Source organism: Acinonyx jubatus, chromosome E3 (genome assembly GCF_027475565.1).
Source record: "Acinonyx jubatus isolate Ajub_Pintada_27869175 chromosome E3, VMU_Ajub_asm_v1.0, whole genome shotgun sequence".
Taxonomy (NCBI): Eukaryota; Metazoa; Chordata; class Mammalia; order Carnivora; family Felidae; genus Acinonyx; species Acinonyx jubatus.
The window spans coordinates 34,983,795-35,007,928 of NC_069398.1; the positions used below are offsets into that span (position 1 = coordinate 34,983,795).

At 59.4% G+C, this 24,134-nt stretch overlaps 1 protein-coding gene and 1 long non-coding RNA gene across 4 annotated transcripts in view; one reads left to right on the forward strand and one right to left on the reverse strand.

Annotated features, from left to right (window-relative positions):
• Positions 1–16,823, reverse strand: part of ELFN1 (extracellular leucine rich repeat and fibronectin type III domain containing 1) — a 64,549-nt gene extending 47,726 nt beyond the window's left edge. Inside the window, exon 1 of one of the 3 annotated variants that reach the window (XM_027042388.2) lies at positions 16,274–16,823. The gene's annotated coding sequence lies outside the window, so the exon portion shown is untranslated. Of the gene's footprint in view, positions 1–12,182; positions 12,682–12,747; positions 13,065–16,273 lie in introns of those variants that run through there. The other 2 variants (XM_027042389.2, XM_027042391.2) reach the window with 2 other exon arrangements.
• Positions 16,385–20,596, forward strand: LOC128313607 (uncharacterized). The gene is made up of 3 exons (XR_008294538.1): positions 16,385–19,469; positions 19,986–20,125; positions 20,490–20,596. It is a non-coding gene; the product is annotated as an uncharacterized LOC128313607 (long non-coding RNA).
• Positions 20,597–24,134: the final 3,538 nt, after the last annotated feature.

Genomic DNA, 24,134 nt, shown 5'->3' on the forward strand with positions numbered 1-24,134 from the left:
AAGCAAAGAGTGACATTTCATAATGATAGGCCCATATCTCAGGAAGATGTAACAATTACACATGGACACACCCATAACAAAAGGGCCCCAAGCTACATTAAGCAAAAATCGACAGAATTAAAAGGAGAAATAGACAATTCGACAACAGCTGGAGATTTCAATACTCCAGTCTCAATAAGTGACAGAACTAGACAGGAAACAAGCAAAGATACAGAAGAGGAACAGCACCGTCACCAACTTGACCAAACTGACGTTTATAAAATATTCCATCCGGCAGAATAGACATTCTTTTTAAACACACATGGTTCATTCTCCAGGGCAGACATGTGCCAGGCTATGAGGCGAACCTCAGTAAACTTAAAATGAATGAAATCGTAGAAAGCATAGTCATCAATCACAACAGAATTGAAGAGAAATCAACAAAAGAAATAAATCTTGAGAAATGCCTCAAATATTTGGAAAGGAAACAACAGAGTTTTAAATAGGCCATGAGTCAAAAAAAAAAGAAAAGAAGACAAATCTTAGTAACCTAAGTTCTCACCTTAAGAAACTAGAAAAGCAGAGCAAACTCAACCCAAAGCAAGTAAAATAAAGAAAACAATAAAGATTACAGCTGTGGGGTGCCTGGGTGGCTCAGTTGGTTGAGTGTCTGACTTCAGCTCAGCTCATGATCTCATGGTTCAGTTCATGAGTTCGAGCCCTGCATCGGGTTCTGTGCTGACGGCTCAGAGCCTGGAGCCTGTTTTGGATTCTGTGTCTCCCTCTCTCTCTCTGCCCCTTCTCCACTCGTGCTCTGTCACTCAAAAATAAACATTTAAAAAAATGCTTAAAAGATTAGAGCTGAGATTGGTGGAATAAACAACAGGAAAAAATAGAGAAAATCAATGAAACAAAAATTCAGTTATTTGAGAAAATCAACAAAAATGGCAAACTTTTAGCTCGACTGACCAAGAACACAAAGGGAGAGAAGACACAAATTACTAAAATCAGTTGTTAAAGAGGAAACACCACTACCAATCCTACAGAAATTAAAGGGAGTATAAGGGAATATTACGAACAACGTGATTCCAAAAATGAGACAATTTAGATGAAATACACATCTTCCTAGAAAGACACAAATGACCAAAACTGATTCAAGAAAATCTGAATAGACTTACACCATTTTTAAACGAATAATTGAACATATCCCCCCAGAGAAGAGCCCGGGTCCAGATGGCTTTCGTGGTAAATTCTGTCAAATATTTAAAGAAACAATACTGACATTTTACAAACTCTTTCAGAAAAGAAAGAGGAGAAAAACTTCCTTACTCATTGTATGAGATGAGTACTTCTTCCCTGATGCCAAAACCAAAGACATCATTAGACAATAACAGACCAATATCCCTCATGGACACAGGTGCAAAAATCCTTCACAAACTGTACGAAACCAAATCCAGTCACATCCAAAGAGGATTATACAAGTGGCACTTATGCCAGGAATACGCATTCGTCATAAAAACGCATAACAAACCAGGAGGACAAGGGGCCGTCTCAACCCAAAAAGGTCATCTATGAAAACCACAGCTAACATCATACTTAACCGTGAGTGAAAAGACTGACTGCTTTCCCTCTACAGCCAGGAGCAAAGTGGCCTCTGCCATTCAGCATTATTCTGGAAGCTCTGGTAAGTGCAGTAAGGCAAAACACACACACACACACACACACACACAAAGTAATAAAAGGAAACTAGTTTGAAAGGAAAGATGCAAATAAAACTCTCCTATTTGCAGATGACATGATCCTGTATGTAGAAAATCTAAGGAGTCCACAAAAGTCTACTGGAACTAGCTAATAATTAAATTTAACAAGATTGTGGGATAAAAGATCAATACACCAAACTCAATTTTATTCCTGTGTACTAGCAACAAACAATCTGAAAATGAAATTAAGAAAATTATTCCATTCCCAATAGCATCAAAAACCATCCAGGAATAAATTTAACAAAAGAAATTTAATTAGCAAGACTTGCACGTAGAAAACGAACAAACAAAAAAAAATTGCTAAGAGAAATTACAGACCTAAATTCGTGGAGAGATATTCCATGTTCATGGATTGGAATACTTAATATTCCCAAACTGATCCATAAATTAAACACAAGCCCATCAAAATCCCAGCAGGTTTTCCTTTCTTTTCTTTTTTTTTTTAAGACACTGACCAGCTGATCCTAAAATTTACATAGAAGTGCAAAGGAGTTAGAAGAGCCAAAACAATTTTTCAAGAAGAGAAACAACTTTGGAGGACTTACGCCACACACTTTAAAAACTTCGCGCAATTGGGGCGCCTGGGTGGCTCAGTTGGTTGGGCATCCGACTTCGGCTCAGGTCACGGGCTCTGTGCTGACAGCTCAGAGCCTGGAGCCTGCTTCAGATTCTGTGTCTCCCTCTCTCTCTCTGCCCCTCCCCCGCTCATATTCTGCCTCTCTGTGTCTCTCGGAAATGAAGAAATGTTAAAAAAAATGTTTTAACTTAGTGCAATGCTGCAGTAATCAAGACAGTATGGTTCAACAGACAAGTACATCAGTGGAAAAGAAGTGAGAGCCCACAAGTAAACCCTTACCCTTCTGGTCCCCAGAAAACTTAACACAGAGAAGGCACTATTCAAATCTGAGGCAATATGGTACGGGGACAATTAGATATCCATACACCAAGAACTGAACTTAGACCCTTATATGCCGTGCCCAAACATCAGCTTAAAAACAGACCCAAATGCAAGAGTATAAAACGTCTCAAAAAAGGCACAGTGGAAAATCTTTGTGACCTTGGCTTAAGCAAAAAATCCTTAAACACCAAAAACATAAAAGAAACACCATAAAGGAAAAACAATGCACAAACCAGACTCTATTATAAATAAAAACTCCTGTGCTCTAAAAAACACCTTTAAAAAAAATGAAAGACAAGCTATAGACAGACTAGCATAAGGTATTTGCAAATCATATTTCTGACAAATGACTTGTATCCAGAACGTATAAAGAATTCCCCCAATAATTCTGAATAGTTTTGAAACTCAAGAAGACAAATGAACCCCTGAACACGGTCAAAAGATTTGAATAGAAGTTTTCATCGAAAAAGGAATATGAATGCCTAACGAACGCATGAAGAAATGTTCAACTTCATCGATCATCGGGCCAGTTGAAACCACAGTGAGATACGCCCGCCTGAATGTCCACAATGGAAAGACCACCACGTCCCTCACGCATCGCTGCGGGAATGTAACACGGGGCAGGCACTTTAGAAAATTCTTAAATCGCTAGCAATTTAAATACGAACTTACCGTACGACCACTGCGAGGACCCCGCCCAAGGGAAACGAACGCACGCGTCCACACAAAGGCTCTACGCCGAAGTTCACGGCAGCCCCAAACCGTACCCCATCCAAATGCCCGCGATTGGTATCCGGGTACGTACAACTCGGTTCGGCGAAGAACGGAATCGTATCCAGCCACAAAAGTAAGCAAGCTACCATCTCGGGCCACGGGATGCAGACGCTCGGAGGCGTTCTGCTGAGTGGAAGAAGCCACGTGCAGGAAACCATGCGGGAAAGACCCAGAGAAGGTGCGTCTCTAGAGAGAGCCCGTGGGTCGGTGCCGGGGGCAGGCGCACAGGCGGACCGGGGTCCTCTGGGGTGACGCGCACGTTCGACACTGGTTTGTCACCGGGTCCACAACTCCATAAACGCAGGGCAACCACTCAAGAGCACCCCCTGGGGGCACGTGGACGTGTAATGGGCGTGCACACCTCCAACGTCACGGTAGGTGAATGCCCTCCGGGTCAAGCTGTCGTGGAACAGGGGAGGTGGGGAGGCACGCTTTGCACAACCCACCGCACCTCCACTGCTCGCGCCCTCTTTGCCACCTTGTTCTGAGAACAGCCTTCAGAATAACTTACAAGCCCCCAAGGCCATGGCCTCGTCACCATCACCCCTAGGACTCCACACCCCACATGACCTAGGGATCATTTCCTTAGGACCTTGGGTACTCCCCCACAATCGAACTCCACGGCTGTCTCCCTCCCTGACTCCTGCCGACCATGCAGGACAAAGAACCCTGGGCAGGGGCAGACAGGGAGTGGCCTGGGCCCCACGAGCCCCTCACCCTCCACCCAAGGCAGGCAGGCTCCTCCCTCGGCCCCTCGTCCAGGGCAGACCCTGGTGCCTCTGCATCGAGGGCCAGCCCAGGTTGGCGACAGCCAGTGACACGCTCTCCCTCCTCAGGAAGGCTCAGCACACCCATCTGTAAAATGGGCAGAGGGCTGCCTGGGGTGGGAGAGGCACCTGTCTGTGACAGGCAGATCCGGGCTCTGGCACTTGTAAGCTGTGAGCCCACACCGTCACGTCTCCGTGTCTCGGCCTGCTCGTCTGTGAAATGGGCACGCGGCACCTCCCTCACGGGCTGTGCGAGGATTCCACACAGGGAGCGGGAATTATCCCAGCCCGGGGGAGTGCGAGGTCCTGCGGTTCCAGCAGGCCCCCTGGGACGGAGGTCGGGGCAGGCGGGCGGGACAGGAGCCTAGGGTCCCGAGCGGCGGGGGCTGCCCTCCAAGCCCGTTGCCCCTTCTGGAAGAGCACAGCTGCAACAGCCCCGAAGCTCTGATTCTGAAGCTCGGCCCGGGCTTCCTTCTTCCCAAGAAGCACCCGTGCCTCCCATCACCTGTCCCCCAAAACAGCGCTTTCTCCCTGAATGTAGAATTTCCAGACATTTCCTCCCCCTCCCCAGAGAAGGGTGGGAGCTGGAAGGGCTGAATTGGATCCTGTCACCTCCTGGCTGTGTGACCACTGAGGGTTCAGGATCCCCCTCGCAACCCCCCACCTTCTGCAGAGGTAAACAGGAGAGCTCGGGCCCTCCATGGATGGCGTGCCCCCCTCCAGAACAACCAGGCCCTCTGCCTGCACACCGTCCACCTGTCTGCCCGAGGGACCCCGTGTGCCCGGAAGGGAAGCCCTCCTCCCCTCGGTTTCCCGAGGACCCTGTGAGGGCACAGCCGGGTGTGTGACCCCCGGGTCCGTGCAGCGGCTGGCACCGTGAAGGCGACCCCACAATGGAGCGAGCCCCCCACCCCAGCCAGAAAGGAGGCTCCCACACAGGCGGCCCACAGGAGCCCTCCGCCAGCTCCCTGCCTGTCAGCACACGGGACACGACTGGGCGCGTGCACCTGCTGAAGCACTCCCACAGGGGCGCACGAGGACACGTCGAAGCACAAGCACCAGTGTGCGTGGAGGATGACGTGGCCGTGTGTGGCTGGACGTGTTCTCGAGGACATCAGAGCGTATGCGGACATGCAGAGATTCATCCAGGGGTCGGGCGTGACGTGTGTGTGTCACTTTAGAGTGCCCGGGCACAATGCCGGCTGGCATGTTCGCACGTGTGCCTCAAAGAGGAGAGCATGTGCTGTGCGTGCACAGGTATGACGGATGCCATGGGTGCACGAGTGCGTGTGGGAGGCTGCACGGGCGCGTCCTGCAGGGGCTGTTCGTCAGTGTCTGTGTGTGTGTGTGCACACGCATGCACTGGGGCCTGCCAGCGTGGCCGTCTTCCTGTCCTGGGCACAGCTGCCCGGTTCAGCCCCGACTCGCATGGATTAAGGCTGGTGGAAACACTGGGTTTCTGGTGAGCTGTTTTTTCTAAAAAGCGGTCTCTGGCGAATCACATTCCTTCAGACCTAACATGTTCTTGCTCTGTGGCGACAGCATAACGAGGACACCAGAATAAGCCCGCGTCTGTCAGACGGCAGACGCCTCCCCGGCCCACGTCTCGCCCGCCGTCCCCCCCCTCCCCGGGCCCGTGGGGCTCACGCAGTCCAAACGGGGGGCCTCCGGGAGCCCCTGGGAGCGTTCACGCACCCTTCATTCTACAGCCTCGGTCTGCTCTACTGAATTTGCAAAAAATAAAAGAAAAAAGCAGACGACACGTTCCTTTCATAGGAACGAAACACTCAGACAGAGGCCTCCGAGGTCGGAAGGTGCCCTTCGTCGGGGCCGCAGCCGGTGTGCACTCCCGCCTCCGAGGGGGGAGGGCGGGGGCGCACACGTATGTGGCACACGCACACACGTGCACACATCCGCTCACTCCCAAGCTCAGACCCGAGCGGTGCATCTCCCAGGGGAAGCCTGCCGGCCACCTGCCACGGATTCCCCGGGGCCCCACCTCCACCCAAGCACCCGAGGGCTCGGCGTGCCATGCGCACCGGGCTTCGTCACGGTCCCTTCTGGGGGGTTCCGGACATTTCTGAGACGCTAACGGGTGTCAAGGAGGAAACAGGATTTGCTTCCCACGACCCTGTTCTCTGCACAAACGCCTGCCTCGTTTCATCACAGACACAAGCGGAGGACAGGGTTCGCTTCGCACAACAGTTTTCTCTATAGGAAGGAAGCTCCAGGCGTTTGGGCAGCGTCAGAACAGATGCAGCCTGTCCGTCCATCACCAGCACCGTCAGCCTGATGCGGGCCGCCCCCTCCCTCCCCGACGTCAGCCGAGACTCCCAGCCGGGTGCCCCATTCCCACTCACGCCCCCCCAAACCCTGCGTTCACCCCCAAACACAGGGATCCTTTAAACACACCAGCCAACCTCGTCACTCACGGCTCAAACCCCCCCAAAAAGCTCCCCGAAGCACAGAGAGTGGGATCTGGCTCTTCCCAAGCACGCCACCACCCCCCACACCTGTCCGCCACCTCTCCTGCTGACCCCTCGCCCCCAGTGGCCGGCCACACTGGCCCCTTTGCCAGCACCCCCTGTCCCTGCCTCTGAGCACACAGGGCCTCCCGAGGAAGCCAGGGCTGAGGGGCTAAGTGAGCCCCAGGCCACAGAACGGACAGCCCTGGGGACTCCACCAGACCGGCAACGGCTTTGTCGTCTACAGAACCTGCGTCCGTTCGGACTCGACCGCGGCTGGCCACCTACCCCGGCCCCCACTTCCATTACAGAGAAACACCAGGCTCAGTGAAGGGAAGAAACCCGCCCCACCTTCGGGGCCTCCTGACCGGGACCTGTGGCACCTGGACCCGGCTCCCAGCCCCAACACCCCAGGATGGGGCTGCGCTTTGGGCCCATCTGGCAGATGAAAGCACTGAGGTTCAGCCACTCTCTGACCCTCAGCCAGGCCCTTCCAGAAGCTTCCACAGGGCTCTCCAACGTAGGGGACACCCCTCAGTGCAAACTGTGGAGGCCAAGCACGGGCTCCGGAGACACCTCTGGAGGTTCCCCGGGCCCTTGGGCTTCGGGGGCGGCGGCGGAGGGTGATCCGGTGGACGTGGCCTTCAGGGAGGAGTGGGGAATGGGGCGTCCGTGCTTATGGGCGCTGCCAGGGCGCTGGGCCAACACCCCTAGCCGCTGCTTGGGGCTCTGTGTTGCCGGCACAGGACAGGCACGGGGCTCCCTGACCCCTGTCCCCTGGCCACGCAGCACAGCCTCCTCTCCGAGGCGCGCACTGTGTGCCCAGGGGCCTGGAAAGCCCCTTCCTAGACACGGTCCTCCGCCTGCCAGGGCCACCAGGGCCCTCCTCAGGCTGGAGTGGGGGGCAACACGCGGCCACCTGCATTTGTGTCTCTGCGGTTATTAAATGAAAGGGAGCTGATGACAAGGAGGCGCCTGAGTTTGATCCTGCTAGAAATAAACCCAGAATCTGCCAGTACACACGAGAGGGCCTCCAGGATGCTGCTCATCCTCCAGGACCCCCACCCACGGGAGGACCCCCACCCCACGGGAGGACTACCACCCATGGGAGGACCCTCACCCCATGGGAGGTCCCCCGCCCGCGAGAGGACCCCCCACCCCACAGGAGGACCCCCACCCCACGGGAGGACCCCCACCCCACGGGAGGACCCCCGCCTGTGAGGACCCCCACCCCACGGGAGGACCACCAACCACGGGAGGACTCCCATCCCACGGGAGGACTCCCACCGGACCCAGCAGGCCCCGTGCACATCCCCTGGGCAGGCACGGACCACCTCCCACCTGTGCCCGTCTGCAATGCCGTGGACGGCTGTCAGCCACCAGGGCTTCGTGAACACCCTTCCACACGCAGCCCCTGGAGGGGCAGATGGCAGAGACGTGAGCTTCTGGGGGGGCCTCAAGGGGGGCAGGCAGGGGCAGGGCATGGCTCGCGGGTCAGGCTGCTGTGCGCACACCCTCCCCCCCACACCCAGGCTGTGGGCAGGGCCTCGGGGGCCCGTCTGTGAGGCAAGGAAGCTCCGGTCCCTCCAGGGTGGAGCAGGAGGCGGGGTGCAGGCCACGAGCACAGGAGCAGGGCCGCGCCTGGATGCTCCCGCCAGCTCTGACGCTGGCTTGCCACACTATCTGGGCCTCAGTCTCCCCATCTGTTAAATGGAGGGGTTGAACCAGAGGCCCTGTGGACTGCAACGGACGCCTACTGATGGCCGGCAGCCAAACAGTCCTCAGGCTATGCCCCCACCCTCTTCGTCCTTCGCATGGACGCCCAGACCGGACTCTCTCTACACCCCAACCTGGTCTGGGGATGCTGAGGCATTACAGATGCAGAGGCCAACCCCTGAGTCTGTGGGAGGCTGTTCCCAGGCCACAAGGGGGGGTCCTACCCTTAATGCCCAGCTGCCTGTCGAAGCCCCTCTCCCAGCCCTGCCCACCGCTCCCCCCAAAAAGCCTCTGAGCCTAGACACCCGCCCCTTCCTTCTGGATCATCCAAACACTGCCCACCCTTTAAGGACTGGCCCGACCCCTCCTCTGGGAGCCCCCCGACCTGGGGCAGAACAGCCCCCCCAAGGAGGAGCTGGGGGCCAGCTCCTGGAGGAGGAAAACCCTGAAGGCAGGATTGGCCATAAATCCTGAGAAACTAAGACTCATTGTCAGGCAGGAAGGGAGGCGACCGGACAGGGTTGAGTCAGAGACAGCACCACGGAACAGCCCCAGGGTCGCGGGGGCCGCCAATGAAAGGCCTGAGTGTGGCCTTGGTCCCAGTGCTCAAATGCTGGGCCAGCCTCTGTGACTCAGTCTCCCCACTGCTCCTTATCCCCCAGAGCAGGGAGCCCAGGTTTGGCCTGTTTTTGACCCTAAGAAGGCTGTCAACCCTCCTGGGCCCCTGCTGCCCTGGGCCTCCGTTCCTGCTTTGCCTCCAAGCCTGAGGCCAGCCTGGAGAAGGCAAGAACCTGTTTCCAGCTCCCAGGAGGCTCCAGCTGTGCTCCACCACCCCACGTGACCTTTGGCTGTGGTTCTGTTTCTCGTCTGTGCCCCCACCCCCTGGACACAAGCTCCACCAATGCCAGAGCCTCATCGCAATCTTGTCCCAAGGCTCCGGGCAGAGCGCGCAGTAGGTCCTCGATATGCTTGCTGAATACACCTTCAGGCATTCTTCCAGCTCGAATGGCCAGAGGTCTTGGTTCCTGCCCCCATATGGCCACTGGGTCCCCAAGATGGTCCCTCTAACCCCTCCTCTCCCCCAGGAGAGCTTGACAAAGCCAGCCAGGCTCCGGCGGTAGTGTGGAGGGCGACGGACAGTAAGGCCCAGGGAAAGGAGCCGAGTGCCCACAGCTTCCTGCTCCCCTCCCGGGCCACCAGCTGGTGCAAGGTGCATGGGGGTGGGGGTGCACAGGGAACAGGTGCCCCAGCAGCAGACATGGTGCCTGCCTGGTAGGACTTGAACCAAGGCACAGGACCCCCTTGCCCCCTCTCTGCCCCCACTCACTGTGCACCCTCAGACAAGCCTGCCCTCAGTCTCCCCAAATGCACAGCAGGTGCTGGGAGGGAGGACAGCACAGTCCCTTCCACATCAGGGCTCCGATCCCCCGCGTGGGTGGCACCATCGGCCACGGACAGAGGCCAGTCGACACCGGAGCCCCTGTTGGAAGCAATCGGAATCCATGACAGACAACAAGACGGGAAGGGCGCTGTGGGGGGGGGGGGGGGGGGCGCGGCGGGGACCGCGGAGATGACAAATGTATCCAATGTCCGTGGCAACGCCACCGTCCGCTCCAGGTTCGCGCCCGGAAATTTATGGCCCCATCACCTGGCCCTGGAGATCTATGTGCTGTCTGTCACTCACAGGCATCCTTCCTCCCTCGCCCTCCCTCCACATGTATCACCCACCCGCGGGGCGTCGACAGGGTCTGCCTGTTTGTTTCCTGCCGGGATTTCCAAGCACCTCCGCTCACAAATTTCCCTGCTGCTACGGCATCCTCAGAAACAGGGTCGTCTGCTCGTGGGCACTGGGCGCCTGAGGAGGAAGGGACAGCTAGGTGGGGGGGTGGGGGCTCTGACCCAGGAGGATTTGAGGAAGAGGGCTTCCGGAGTGTTTAGAAAATCCCACTGAAATCTAGAACGGTACGCGTGTGTGTGGTGTGTGTGCTAGGGACACGCAGATGTGGGACCCAGGCAGACGCTCCCTTTTTACTCCATCTGAGCCACAGAGTCTCGGCCTCACTAATTTTTCTCTCCCAAAACAGGTGATGCCGACAAGGAGGCACCCGGGGTCCAAGGATTCCAATCCCAGAGTCTAAGAGAACGGCTGGCAGTCTAAGCTCCGGCCCGGGCTCTGCTGAGAACCCCGGCCGCCTGTGTCTCAGGGGGAGGTACGTGGGGGGTGAGGGAGCGGAGCTTTCCCTGGAGAGGGTCCTCCCATGCGGGGAGGGCATGGCTCCCAACCTGTCTGACCTGGAGGTCGTCTGCCCACCAGGAGGCGTTCAGACCTCCCCCTGCATGTGCCCAGGAAGATGAGGGACTAAAGTTGCGGGCTGGGGTCCTGGCCCGTTTCCAGACCCCTAAATGCAGAAGAAAGGTGGGCATTTCCTCCTGCCAAACCCCACCATCTGGAGTTTGTGCTTCCAGCTCTGGGTAGTCCTCTTGCGACAAAGTGGGGCACAAACCTGGCGTGGGGCTTATGATTCTGTCCCCCCAAGGTTGTTCAGCTAAAAGCTGAACACTGTCCGGACCCAGGGCTGGGGAGGAGGCCAGGGGGCCGGCCAGGTGGTCAGAGTCTCTGAGGCTCCGAACAACGCGGCCCCATTTTCTCCTTTCCTCTCAGGGCTGGGCAGAGGCTAGGGGTCTTTTTGGAGACGGCCCCTGTGAAAGGCAGTGGAGAGGTTTGCCGACCGTAAGTCCCTGCACTCTGCACACTTCGAAAGCTCCTGTTCCTGAGGCTCATAGGATCTAAGATCCTGGGAATACTTTCTGCACCGCCTCCAGCCCGATAAAGCAGGCATAAGGCAGACACAGCTGTATCCAAGCAAGGGCTCCATGATGCAAGCGCCCAGAGAAGACGCTCACACCTGAGGCTTTGCCGGGCGGTGCAAACCTGGCTTGGTCTTCCAGGCCCGGAGGAAAGGCCTCCAGGGGCCCCCCAGGGCTAAGCCTTCACCGTGGTGTTTCCTCCATAAAGTATATATTATCATCATGCCCCCATTTTACAGATGTTAAAACTGAGGATCCGGAGGTTATCTGCCCCGAGATCGCGCAGCTGACGCCAGAGGCGGTCGGTCCATGTCCGAGGAGACCTGCAGGAGTACCCACCCTGGGCTGCAAGCAGGCGACAGGCCTATGTTAAAGGATTCCAAGGGGACTCCTGTCTTTGCAGGCGGATTGGGGCAAGGAGGCTCAGCACCACCCCCCCCAAAAGACACGGCTATGAAAACGGGTCCAAGGTCGGGGGTCCACCAAGTTCAGAGCAAAGGCTCTGAAGCCCCCCACCCCCACGCCAGGGCTTCAACTCCCCGGCCCCTCCCCCGAGTGTGGCCGGACCGTCCTGGAGCAGAACGCGGAGGCGCGCGACGCCGGGCCCGGGAGGGCAGACGGGGCAGGGACGGTGCCGCGGGCACGGACGGGGCGGGGGGGGGGTCTCAGAGGGTCGGCCGCTGCGAGCAGCGGCTCTGGGGCGCAGGACCCGGCGCGGACCGAGAAGGGGACCGCCGAGGGGAGGGAGGGCTGGGGAAGGGGCGAGGCCACGCAAGCGAGCAGGGCACAGCCCTGCTTCAGGGCAGAGCTAGCGGGGACGGCGGCCGGACCCCGACGCGGACCCCCGCCCCGCCGCGCGCCCGCGCAGCCAAGTTCCTCCAACTTTGCCCGCCGCGCCCCGAGGGCGCACGGGGCCGAAGGCGCAGGGGCAGCGCGCGGGGTCCGGCGGGGTCCCGCGCCCCCCAGGCTGGGCGCGCGCCGTGCTCGGCCTCGGGCTCCGGGGCGCCGCGCTTACCTGCCGCCGGGCCGCGTTCCCGGGCTGCGCCCGCCGCCGCCGCCGCCGCCGCCGCCGCCCTCCAGGCTCTAACTTCGCTCCGAGGATTGAGATTCCTCCCCAGCTTCGCCCATCGATCCGCGCGCGGCCCCGCCCCGCGCTCCCCCCGCCCCGCCCGCGCCCGACGCGAGTCCGGCTCCGAGCCCGCGCCCGCCCCGCTCCCCTCCCTCCCTCCCGGCCGCCGGGAGGGGGGCGGGGGACGGGAGAGGCGGGAGGGCTGCTTTCCTCGCCGTCCCCTCCTGCCCTTCCTCCCACATCCAGGTGCGGGTGGGGGCGGAGGGCGGCGCTCGGGTCAGGGGGGCGCGCGGAAGCCGCTGCCTGCCCGAGCCACCCGCGACCCCCACCACACGAAGCAACGCCCAGGTGTTCTCAGGACCCGGGTGGGCCCGTCGGTCCGGCCCTCGTCGAGGAGGCTGACCTGGAGGCACAGAACACGGCGCGGGGGGCGGGGGGGGGGGGCGGAAGGGACAGATAGGGCCGCCCCCTCTCCTCCCCAGCCCTGGCTCCCCTTCCTTCCCTTACTCACCCCCACCTCTGGGATGACTCCGGGGTTCTCGCACTCTCTTCCCGTTTAGTTTGACCCTCACAACCTGCGTGTGTTAGACCCTCTTCCCGCAGATCACAGGCAGGGAAACTGAGTCAAGAGAAGCACGGACGTTTGCCCCATGCCTCACAGCCCATCCAGAGCAGGGGCCGAGGGCCACTCTCGATCCCCAGGATGGAGCCTCCTGACCCCTGCCGGCTCCTCACTCCGGGCAGGCCTGGGCATAACCCCTCGATCAGCCAGGTTCCCAGCTCAGGGCCTTGCTCGCGTCCCCGCACAGCCTGGTCGGTCGCCACCCCCCCACATACACACTGCAGGCGCCCGCGCCCCCTCCCCGCTTCCTGTCCCCCGCCTGCCTCTGATTCCCGGCCTCAGTACCCCCGGCACGCTCTCCGCTCCCCGCCAGCAGCTGGGCAATTCACCGAGCATACAAAAGAGTTGACTCAATTCAAAGGCAGCAAATCAAGATAAATCCTATAGTGTGTGGGGACCGGAGAGAGAATGTGAATGAACGTCCACAGCACAAGCAAGTCCTATATGGACTGGCCAGCCCCCAGCCCCGTCCGGACACAGAAGGCTGACCAGGAAGCACAGGGAGGGTTCTGAGCTGCCCTCCCCCTGCCAGGCTGGAATTTAGGAAAATTTAGGAATTCCGTGCTTTGTGGCCCTCTCTTGCCTGTCTGCTGGAGCTCCTTTGAGGGTGTGGTGCAGGGCGAGAGCTGGTGTGCCCCCCACAGTTATCTACAAGTACCGGGCGCAGACACAGACAGCTCCACGGTCAGGGGTGAGGCACAGGGAAGAAGGCTGTTGGGCCATCTGGGGCATCTGAGCTGTACGTGGCCTTTCTCTGGGGCAGCCCCCTACTCACACCCCTGTCCCAGCCAGTGCAGGCCAAGGTGTATCACCATGTAGGTACTCCAAGCCTCAGATACGCCAGGCCTGGGCACAGGGGACAGAGAGGATGGTGACAAGTCTCCCCTCGCCTTCAGAAGGCCTCCAGCTGCAGCTTGGAATGGGGCAAGACCGGTCCTCTCTCAGAGGCGACTCTGGTCACTCTTGGTAGGTCCCAGAAAGCCACCTTCCAGCCTCTGGCCTCGCTCTGCCCGGAAAATGCTCAGTAGTGACCGAGATCCCCGTGCGGCTTTTCCTAGGCAACCCCCTGCCAGAGGTGACTGGCTCCCTCCCTTTCTGACTTCCCCCAGACCCTTGCTGGCCGACCACCTCTGCCCTGGAAGGATGGTGTGGATGCACGTCTCCAGCATGCCAGGGACTGTGCTAGGCGCCTGCCCACAGTTAGTTCCCGACCTTCTCACGGCTGGCCTGTTCCAAGGGATGTGAGCCCATTTCTGCAGCATGTAAGCCGAGGCCAGAGGCCGCAGCACGCCCTGTACCTGCACTGGCCAACCCCGAGGCAGGTATCTGGCCTCCCAGGGTAGGGGCTCTGCCGAGGGGCTCAGAGGTCAACTGCGGGGGGCGGGGTAGAAGTCCTCAAGGGAAGGTCCCCGCAATCGGAGGATCTGTGGGCAGGCGCAGGGATCCAAGCGCAGAGTTGGGGGGAGCAGGGGATTGGAGACGGAGCCGAACGGCCGGCTTCGGGGTCCTTGTTATCGCGCCCCCCCCCCCCACACCCAGCAGCCCGAGCAGAGGCTGCGCCTTCCGGCTGCAACCTGTCCTCGAGTCTCTGCTGGGTCGCCCCTCCCCCGTGGCCGCACCGCTAGGCGGTCTGCGTGTAAGTCATTAAATCTGTTTCAGAGAGACGCCGGCGCCGCCGCGAGGACATCTGTCGGGGACCCAGTGCTGCGATCCACGCCCCCTGCCCCACCCCCAGACCCAGAGCAGGGAAAAGGATGCGACACCTCGCTCAACAGAGCTGTGAGACTGCTTGAGCGCAGCACGCGAGAGCGCTGGAAGGCGTTGGGTCCCCGAGTTAAGGGAGGGGGCGGGGCGGCGGCCAGCCCTGGGGGACAAAGACCCCCAAGCCGCCTGGGAGCTGGGCTCCGCAGATGGGCAGACGGGAAGAAGTATTCCATATTCCCCGCCCCCCAGACCCTCAAATGCACTCCAGCTTGGATGCGAGTGTTGGGAGAAGGTGGGAGGAGGAAACGGAATCCTCCTGGGCCTTCGGGTTGCGTGAAGGCGACGCTGGAAGGGAGGCCACCAGGACATCGCCTCCTCCCTGCACATGCGGTTGTAGCTACACCCCGAAACCCTCTCCGGAGCTCCGCGAGTCCCCTCGGCTCTCCACATCTCCCCAGGGTTGCCGGCGGCGGCCCCTCACTCGGGGTGGCGACCTGCCCGCAGGGGTGGGCGAAGGTGTTGCGCGCTTGTGTGTGTGCGTTGGGAGGAAGAGACGCTGACGGGAGGAAATCCCTGCTCATCCCTGGCAGGCTGGCCCCAGGAACCCCACACCCGTTCAGCGGAGGAGGACTCGCTTGGGGAATGTGCGCCCATCGCGACAATCTGGCTCCGGCCCCCGGACTGACAGGGCGGCCACAGGCCACACCGTGCAGTTTGGGACGAGAAAAAGTTGGGGGGGGGCGACACCCCGAGGCCGGGATGGAAAGAGTGGGAGGAGAGCGGGGAGGGGGGCGTGGAGGGTAGAGCGACAGGATGGGGACGCTGAGAGCTGGGAAGGGAGCCAGTTCGGGGCCTGGGGTCCCGCCCCACCCCGCAGCCAAGCCCAGCTTCGCATTCGCAGCTCCCCGGGCCTGGAAAGGTTCGGGTCACAGGAGCCTATTAATAGCCGCGAACCGGGTCCTTCCCGCTGGCTCGGCATCTACGGGCAGGGCCAGGCGAACGGAGTGTGTGTGTGTGGCGGGGGGGGTCCTGCAACACCCCCTCCAGGGCTCCAGAGGGCAGGGCGCAGCGCTGCTTCCCCATCCTGCCTGCGCGGAGGCTAGGCGCCCTCCGTCTACTCCTTGCCCGCCCTCTACTCTAAGATGGGGCTCCAGGTTGGGGGGGGCAGTCCCCGGGCCAACTTGGGGCGCCCCGGCTACCACCACGCACTCGCAGGCAAGACCACTCCGTCCCCCCCTCCCCGTCCCTGACCAGCCCGCCCTTCGCTCTCACAGCGCTCAGGAAAGTTTCGGGGTCCCCGAGGCGCCTCCTAGCCCGAGGGGTCCGGAGTCCCGGGCCTTCGGGCCGCGGCGTCGGGGAGGGAAGTTTGTCCGGCCGGCGCCCGGCGACCGCTAACTTCGGGTGCGCCCGACTCGGAGCCCTGGGTGTGGGGGGTGCCCCGAAACCGCGGACTCAACGCGCCGCAACCGAAGCCACACGGGCGGGGGGGAGTCGGCCCGGCGCGGACGCCCTGGACAGGGCACGGGGGGCCGGAGCGGCCAGGGCGCTGAGAGCCGCGGGGAGACCCCGCGCCCGCCCCCACCGCCGCCGGGGAGAGCCTCCTCCCCGCCTGCCCCAGGGGCGGGGACCCGCCAGCTCCGCGGCTGCGGCAGAGGGGACCCCCGCCCCCGCAGCCCCCGCGCAGCTCCCTCCCCCACCGGCCCCCTCCTACCTGGGCCCGTGTGCGGGCCGGGGGCTGGCGCCACCGTCGCGGGCGAGCGGAGCGCGCGCGCCCAGATTCCCGGAGCGCGGCGGCGGCGGCGGCGGCGGCGGCGGCGGCTTCCCCTCCTTCCTCCTCCTCTTCCTCCGCCGGGCTCGCTGGCTCCAGACAGATCTCCTCCCCCTCGCGCCCTGCCCGCCCCTCCCGGAGCCCGCCGGGCTGGGCTCGGCCTGCGACCGGGAGCGGAGCGGAGCCGGCGGGAGCCGGGCTGCGGCGCTCACTGCGTCAAGCGCGGGGCGAGCGCGGGGCGGCGGCGGGGACCGCGCGCTGCGAGCCCGGGGCCGGCCGGGCAGGCGGGGCGGCTCGGGCTCGGGCTCGGGCTCCGGCTCCGGCTCCGGCTCCGGCTCGGGCGCGGTGTCGGCGGCCGCGGCAGCGCCGAGGTTGTAGCACATTCTTTCTGAGCGTGATCGAAGGTTTCCTGTAGGAGCCGGAGCGGGGAGGGCTGGAGGAGGGGCGGGGGACGCGGGCGGGGGCGGCCGGAGGGCGGGCGGCGGCCTGGCTCCGCACGTCGGTGGACGGGGGGTGTCCGGAGGTGGCCTCGGGAGGGGAAGTTGGACCGCGGGGGCGGCGAGGGGAGCCGGGAGGCAGCCTCGCCCGCTCCTCGGGGTCCGCCCCGCGCGCCCCCGCCGCCGCCCCAGGCCACCGTTTGGAGCAGAAGCCCCCGAGGTCTAGGAGACGAGACTTTGGGAGGCGACGGGAGGTGGGCACCTGAGGCGGGGGTGTGCACGCGCGTGCGGACACGGCCGTGTGCACACACACCCGCGAGCCGCGTGAAAGTTGACCTGAAGTCAGACCCTGTGTGGGCGCGCGCGTCCGCGAGTGCAAATGCACAGCCCTCAGGGGCGCGCGTATCCGGGGACGAGGAGGGCTCGGCACGTGGGGGGCGGGGGTGAGGGGGTGGTCCGGCCCTCGGGCACTCGCCCTCCCCCAGATCGTTGACACCCCCACCCCCACCCCGCCCCTTGCTCGCCACCCTCTTCGGCTGCGGAGAGGGTGGGGGCGTGGGATCAGCCAGGCCCCTTCCGATTCCCCGAACGTTCCGTTTGGCGGACTCCCCTCCCACCGATCCCCCTTCCCCTTCCTTCGTCTTCCGAATCCCCGGGGATCCGAAATCCCTCGGCCGGCCTCTACACCGGGTTCTAAAGCCGCAGCGCCCTAGACGCCCCGCACCCGCACCCAGCGGCCACACCGCCCGCCGGCGGCTCCCACTGCCCACCGCCCCTGCCCCGGCATGCGGCTGGCGCGGTGGGTAAAAATCCCAAACCAGGCTCAAGAGCGCCCCCGCCCGGCACGGCCTGCGCGCCGCTTTCCGAGCCGCCGCGTTGGAACTGCGGAGTGGGTGCCCTGGCGGGCGCGGGGCGCGACCCCCGATCCCGCCCCCCGCGCTGCGCCCCTGCCGCCGGGTCCTGCCCCCGCCAGCGAAGGGAGGCCGAGGCGGCTGGGTGGGCTGCGCACCTGGGGGCGCGCGCGCCGCAAAGGGGAGGGGGCTGCAGGAGGGCGAGGGAGTTTGCCCTGGGGTGCCCTTCCCTCCCGGAGGAGGCCCCGGGCCGGCGGAAGTGGCGCGTGAGGCTTCGAGCCGCCGAACCGAAGGCTGTCCCGCCCGAGGAAGGGCGCTGCGCTCTGGTCCCCGGTCCGGTCCGGCGGCCTCTCCGCAGCCCATAAACTCCATCCAGCCCGCGGCGCCCAGCGCCCACCCTCCGCGCTCCTCCCAACCCTCCCTCCGCCCTCCCCGCCAAATTTGGTGTCCCTGCAGGCGAGCGGGGAACCGATACACCAAAGGGGGACGGTGGTGGAGGAGATGACACCACCTTTCCCCTGGACTCCTGGGCCAGAGGAGGACGGTCAGGGACGGAGCCGCTGTCTGGGACTGTGTCGTCCTTGAGTCCGTGCGCAGGGGCACTCAGACCTTCTGGGGACGGGAGGTGGGGCAGAGGCTGGCCTCGGGGTCTCTCTCGCCCGGAGCCTTAATGCAGGTGCGCTGCCCCTTTGTAGCTTAGGCCGGCCTGCAGCCCCCTTTCCCGTGTCCTCTCTCCCCAGCACGCCAGGGCCTTGAAAGTCCCGGACCTTCTTCCCCAGGGGCAGCCCTCCTGCGGGACTTTGAGGCCTTTGCTGCGTTTCACCCCTAACTCCCTCCTCAGCTCCTGGAGATGCTGAAGCATGCCCTCGTTTTTTCTGAGAGGGCAGAGCTGGGCTGCTGCAACCCCTCAACCACCAGAAGTTGCCCAGCTTCCATTGCTGCTGTAGCCAGTTGTAAGGGTGCCCTGCCCCCCATGCCCCCAGATCAAACGCACGCCAGGGCCACACGTCGCCCTCACACATGCGGGCACACCCGCGTGCAATTGTAAAATTCACCTCCACGTGTCAAGCATGTGCTCACTGCCTGCCTCAATGCAGTCCCCGCAGCCACCTTACAAGCGAGTCCCATTAACAGCTCCCATTTGCCGGGAGACCAGGAACTGGGTCAACAAGATTCTTTTGGCTAAAACAAAGCAGCCACCATCTCAAGATTCAGCCCAGTGCTCTTTGGGGTGGAGGCAGGCTGGGCAGCGAGGGCCCTGGGGCTCTGGGGCTACTGGGCTCTGTGCCGGGCCCCGGGTCGCCCTGGGACGCCCCAGCCAAGTCGTGGCCGCTCCTGAATCTTCCACCGTGCTGTGAGCTAGCTCAGGGGGGGCAGGACAGTGTGACTCACCTATGGGTCCCCGTGCCACACGCTGGACCAGCACAGAGGGGGTGACCGAGCACGTTTCCAGAATAAAGGAGGACCCGCCACAGGTCTCTGCACCCCTGTGGTTGACTCTTCTCTCCTCTAAGGATGGCCCGGCTGGAAGTAACTGACCCAGGCTGGTCAGTCAGTCACCTGAGGGTGTGCCTGGATTGGGGGAGGGGCGCAAGTATCTGGAATTCATGTGGATGAGACCCCTCCCCAAACCGACCCTGAAAAATGGTACTCAGAGAAAAACAGTGACAATCTCTTCCCGTGCCCAGAATTTCACAGTAACAAACGCCCAGAGAATCTATAAAAGAAGCAACATCCCAGCTTCCAACCCGAGCAAACAGCCAATATCCCCATATATAAAGAGCTCTTACAAATCAAGAAAAATACCCAAGAGGGGAGAAACTGGACAGAGGTTATGACGGACGTGCCCAGGTGAGCCCCAGCCGTCTGATGCCATCTCTGGGTATGTTTCTAGGGGGAAGAAACAAGGGACAGATCAGCACACAGTACTTTTGTTTTTTTTTTTACATTTGTGTACAAAAGGGTTATAACAAAATATTTCCTTTGTCCGTGTGTGCCTAGACCAAACTGAACTAAAAAACAATCGTGCCTCCTATAGGGTAACTGGGGGACTGGGAGACACAGAGAGGAGGGAGGGAAGGGCTTTATTTTAAGTAGTTATTAATGTATTCTTTCTTGACAGTGAAATCCCCCGTTCTTAAGGGGTTGGTTCTATGAGTTTTTGGCAAGGGCACACATCTGTGAAATCACTCCCCCTATCGAGATATTGAACGTTTCCATCACCCCAGAAAACGAGAGTGGCGTTTCCCTGTGCACTCATTTGAATTTTGTACAATGCGCAAGTACGTTGCCTTCCGCCATAAATGTAAATATGAACGTTGCAAGGAAAAATGGCTTCATATCTGTCATCTCATCTGGTCCCCACAGTGCCAAAGGAAGGCAAATCGTCCCGCCCCGTTTTACGGAGAAGACTGAATGTCGTGAGCTGGCCGAGACTTGACCAAGGAGTCCCCGGAGGGCACGTCAGGACTTGGACACAAGACTTTTTCCTGAACACCTTTATTGGGGTATAATTTACATACTGTACAATTTACCCATTTACAACGTAGGATTCGACAGGTTGTAAGATAATACATCACGGAGTTGTGCGGCCATCGCTACTGTTCATGTTTAGAACATTTCACCCCCAAAGGCACCCCCCTGTCCCCGTGAGCAGTTACTACCCCCTCCCCACCGCCACCCTGGGCAACCGCTAGCCTACTTTCTGTCTCTATGGACCTAACTGTTCCATATCTTTCATACCAATGGAATCATATAACACGTGGCCTTTTGTGACTGGCTTAGTTCACTCAACGCTCTAATTTTTGAGATTCTATATACATTGGAGCACATATCACGATTTCATTCCTTTAATTTTTTTTTTTTTTTTAGTTTGTTTTTTTTAGAGAGAGAAGGGGAGAGAGAGCAGGAGGGGGCAGACAGGAGAGCAAGAATCCCAAGCAGGCTCCGCACTGTTGGCACAGAGCCCGACGTTGGGCTCAAACTCACCAACCGTGAGATCGTGACGGGAGCCGAAATCAAGAGCCGGACTCTTAACCGACTGAGCCACCCAGGCCCCCCTCGATTTCGTTCCTTTTAATTGCCTATGAATACACCATTACATGGATAAATCACATTTCGTCGTCCATTTACCAGTGCATGAGCATTTGGGGTGTTCCCCCTTCGGTGGCATTAAAGTGTGTTGCTCCAAACGTTCACAAACAGGTTTTTGTGTGAATTTATGTTTGCGTTTCTCCTGGGAACGTACCTACGAGTGCCACCTTGGACCATGTGCTATCTGTCTGTGTAACATCTTGGAGCACTCCCAGCTGTTATTCAAAGTGGAGGCCACTCTGTATACTCCCATCAGCACAGCACGCAAGTTTCCATATTTCTGCATCCGCACCAACATTTGTTATTATCTGTCTGATTCTAGCCATCCTGGTGGGCGGGAAGCAGTGCCTCTCCTTGTCTTCATTTGCATTTCCTCAATGGCTAATAACGTTGAGCACTTTTCATGGGCTGTTTTGGAGAAATGCCTATTCAGGTCCTTTGCCCATTTTAGAAATGGGACTATTCATCTTTTTATTGTTGACTTTTAAGAGTTCTTTATATATTCTAGACACGAATCCCTAATTAGATATATAATTTGCAAATATTGTCTCCCTTCGTATGAGTTGTTTTTTTCACTTTCCTGTTGGAATTGTTTGCAGACAAAAGGTTTTAATTTTGACGAAGACCAATTTTTTTCCTCTGTTGCTTGTGCTCTCGGTATCACATCCAAAAAGACGTTTCCTAAGATCGAGCTTTGCTCCTATGTTTTCTTCGAAGAGTTTTATAGTTTTAGCTCTTATATGTAGGTCTCTGATCCACTGAGCTGATTGTGTTAGATGGTGTGAGGTAGGGGGTCCAGTCTTCCCAGCGCCATCTGCCGGAGAGACTGTTCTTTCCCTCACTGAATTGTCTTGGCGTCTTTGTTGAAAAGAAAGTGACCATAAGTAAAGTGGATTTTTTTTTCCTGCACCCTCAGTTCTACCCCACTGACGTACATATAGGTCTATCCTTCCACCCCTCTGTCCAGCCAGTACCACTCTGTCCTGATTACCGGAGGAAGTTTCGACAGTGGGACATGAGTCCTCTGGCTTTGTTCTTCTTTTTCTTATATATTTTTTAATTATCAAAAAAATTTGTTTAATGTTTATTTATTTTTGAGAGAGACAGAGTGTGAGTGGGGGAGGAGCAGAGAGAGAGGGAGACACGGAATCCGAAGCAGCTCCAGGCTCCGAGCTGTCCACACAGAGCCCGACATGGGGCTCGAACTCACGAACCGTGAGATCGTGACCTGAGCCGAAGTCGGACGCTCAACCGACTGAGCCCCCCCGGCGCCCCATCCTTGTTTTTCAGAATTGCTTTGGCTCCTCCAGGACTCTATGCAAACCCCAGCTTGTGCCTCAGCCTCCCCCATCAGCTGCAGCAGCACATGTGGCCTCCCTGATGACTCAAGGGCTGAGGGACACTACCAGCAAAGTGCACACTTATTAAGCACCTACTGTGTGCCGGCACTTACTGCGTGTTAATTCTTTCACACCACGGGGGTTGGCACTATCACCTCGCCCAGTTTCCGGGGAGGACCCTGACACCTGGAGGCGGGGAAGGCCGCCCACGGTCGCACGGTCAGTGAACCGTGGCCGGGTCCCTGCAGCTTGTCCGTGGCACCTGGGCTCTTTCGATCACTCTTCACTTTTAATCATGGAATGTTTCCAGCATAAAGAAAAGTTGAACTGATTTTACGGTGACACCCAAACACCCACCAGCTAGGCCACACACCTGCTTTCCCTGTCTCTCCCCCTCCCTTCATAAATCAGCCGTCTTCCAGGTAAGCTGCAGACATCAGCGTACCTGACCGCTAAACAAGGCGGCACGCACAGGATGAACCAGAGTTCATACTTGGTATGGAATTTTAAATTCTTTTTAAAAAATTTTTTTAGGGGTGCTGGGTGGCTCAGTCGGTTAAGCGGCCGACTTCAGCTCAGGCCATGATCTCGCGGTCCGTGAGTTCGAGCCCCGCGTCGGGCTCTGTGCTGACGGCTCAGAACCTGGAGCCTGCTTCGGGTTCTGTGTCTCCCTCTCTCTGCCCCTCCCCCGTTCATGCTCTGTCTCTCTCTGTCCCAAAAACAAATAAACGTTGGAAAAAAAAATGTTTTTTTAATTTTTTAATGTTTATTTACTTTTCAGAGAGAGAGAGACAGAGTGGGAGCAGGGGAGGGGCAGAGGAGAGGGAGACACAGAATCCCAAGCAGGCTCCAGGCTCTGAGCCGTCAGCACAGAGCCCGACGTGGGGCTCGAACTCACGGACCACGAGATCATGACCTGAGCCGAAGTCAGATGCTTAACCGACTGAGCCACCCAGGTGCCCCAAGAGGTATTTTATTTCTTAAAAATAGATTCAACCACCAGGGTTTCCTTCCTAGGGGGAAAGATCAAGGGTGGCAGCAGGGGTGTAGGGAATGATAGAGGGAGCTCTGACTTATGGCCCCACCGGGTCCCCAAGGGCTTCCAGAGACTCCTCGGGGCAGGCAGCTGCCAGAGGCCACGTGTGGACTTTCCCCACCTCTCCCGGGAGCCTCTCAGGGGTCTGGACTGGCCCGAGAGCCCCTGTCACCTGTGCACATCGTAGGTGCTTTGGGGCTGAGCCCTGGGCATGCCCTTCCACAAAGGCAGAGACTCAACCTCGTTAGTCCCGTCTTATAAAGGAAGCTCAGACACGTCAAGCCCTTTGCCCAAGATCACACAGCCCGGGCACTAACATTTCCTACACAAGCTGGTGCTGCGCACGTCAGGAGGTTAACTCTGTCCCAGGTACCCGGGGTGGCGTCCAGGAGGAGGTGGCAATTGACTGGGCATGAAGGCACTGAGAGTCAAGTTATAGGGAAAAGCCCTGCCCCCGACCTCGGGGCCCCCTCGGCCGTTCCTCCTCTCTCTTGAGCAGGACTTCCTGGTGCCCCAGGGCAAGGCCGTGCGGTTGCCCAGGGACCCCTGCCCCCTGCAGACCCCAGGCCTCGTGTCCCCTCTCATTTCTGAGACTACAAGGGGGCCCCTCGTCTCATGTAATGCCGCTGTCCCTGCCCCGCAGGTTTCCCGTCCTCCGGCCCCCTGGCCGGTTCCGGGTCCATGAACTGACCTCTCCGTTCTGTCCACCTCAGCCCTAAATGTCTCCCTGATCTGCACACTCTGGCCCAGAGACGCGAACTCACACTCCCTTCACTGTTTAGGACGGATCTGATATTTCAGTTCACGGCGCGTGGCTCCTGACCCCAGGCCGGTACCTCCGAGGAAACCATCCCCACCCCTGACCTGCGGCCCCCTCCCCGAGAGATTGGTCACCACATGGAACAGCAGCTCCGAAGAGTGGTCTGTGGGTCTGTGTGCTGGTCCTGTGCGGCCTGGAGATGCAAGACACATAGATCCAGCCGCGCCTGAGGCAGGTTCTAGAGAACCACGGGGCAAGAGTGGAGGCAGGGCCGCCAGTACGCCCAG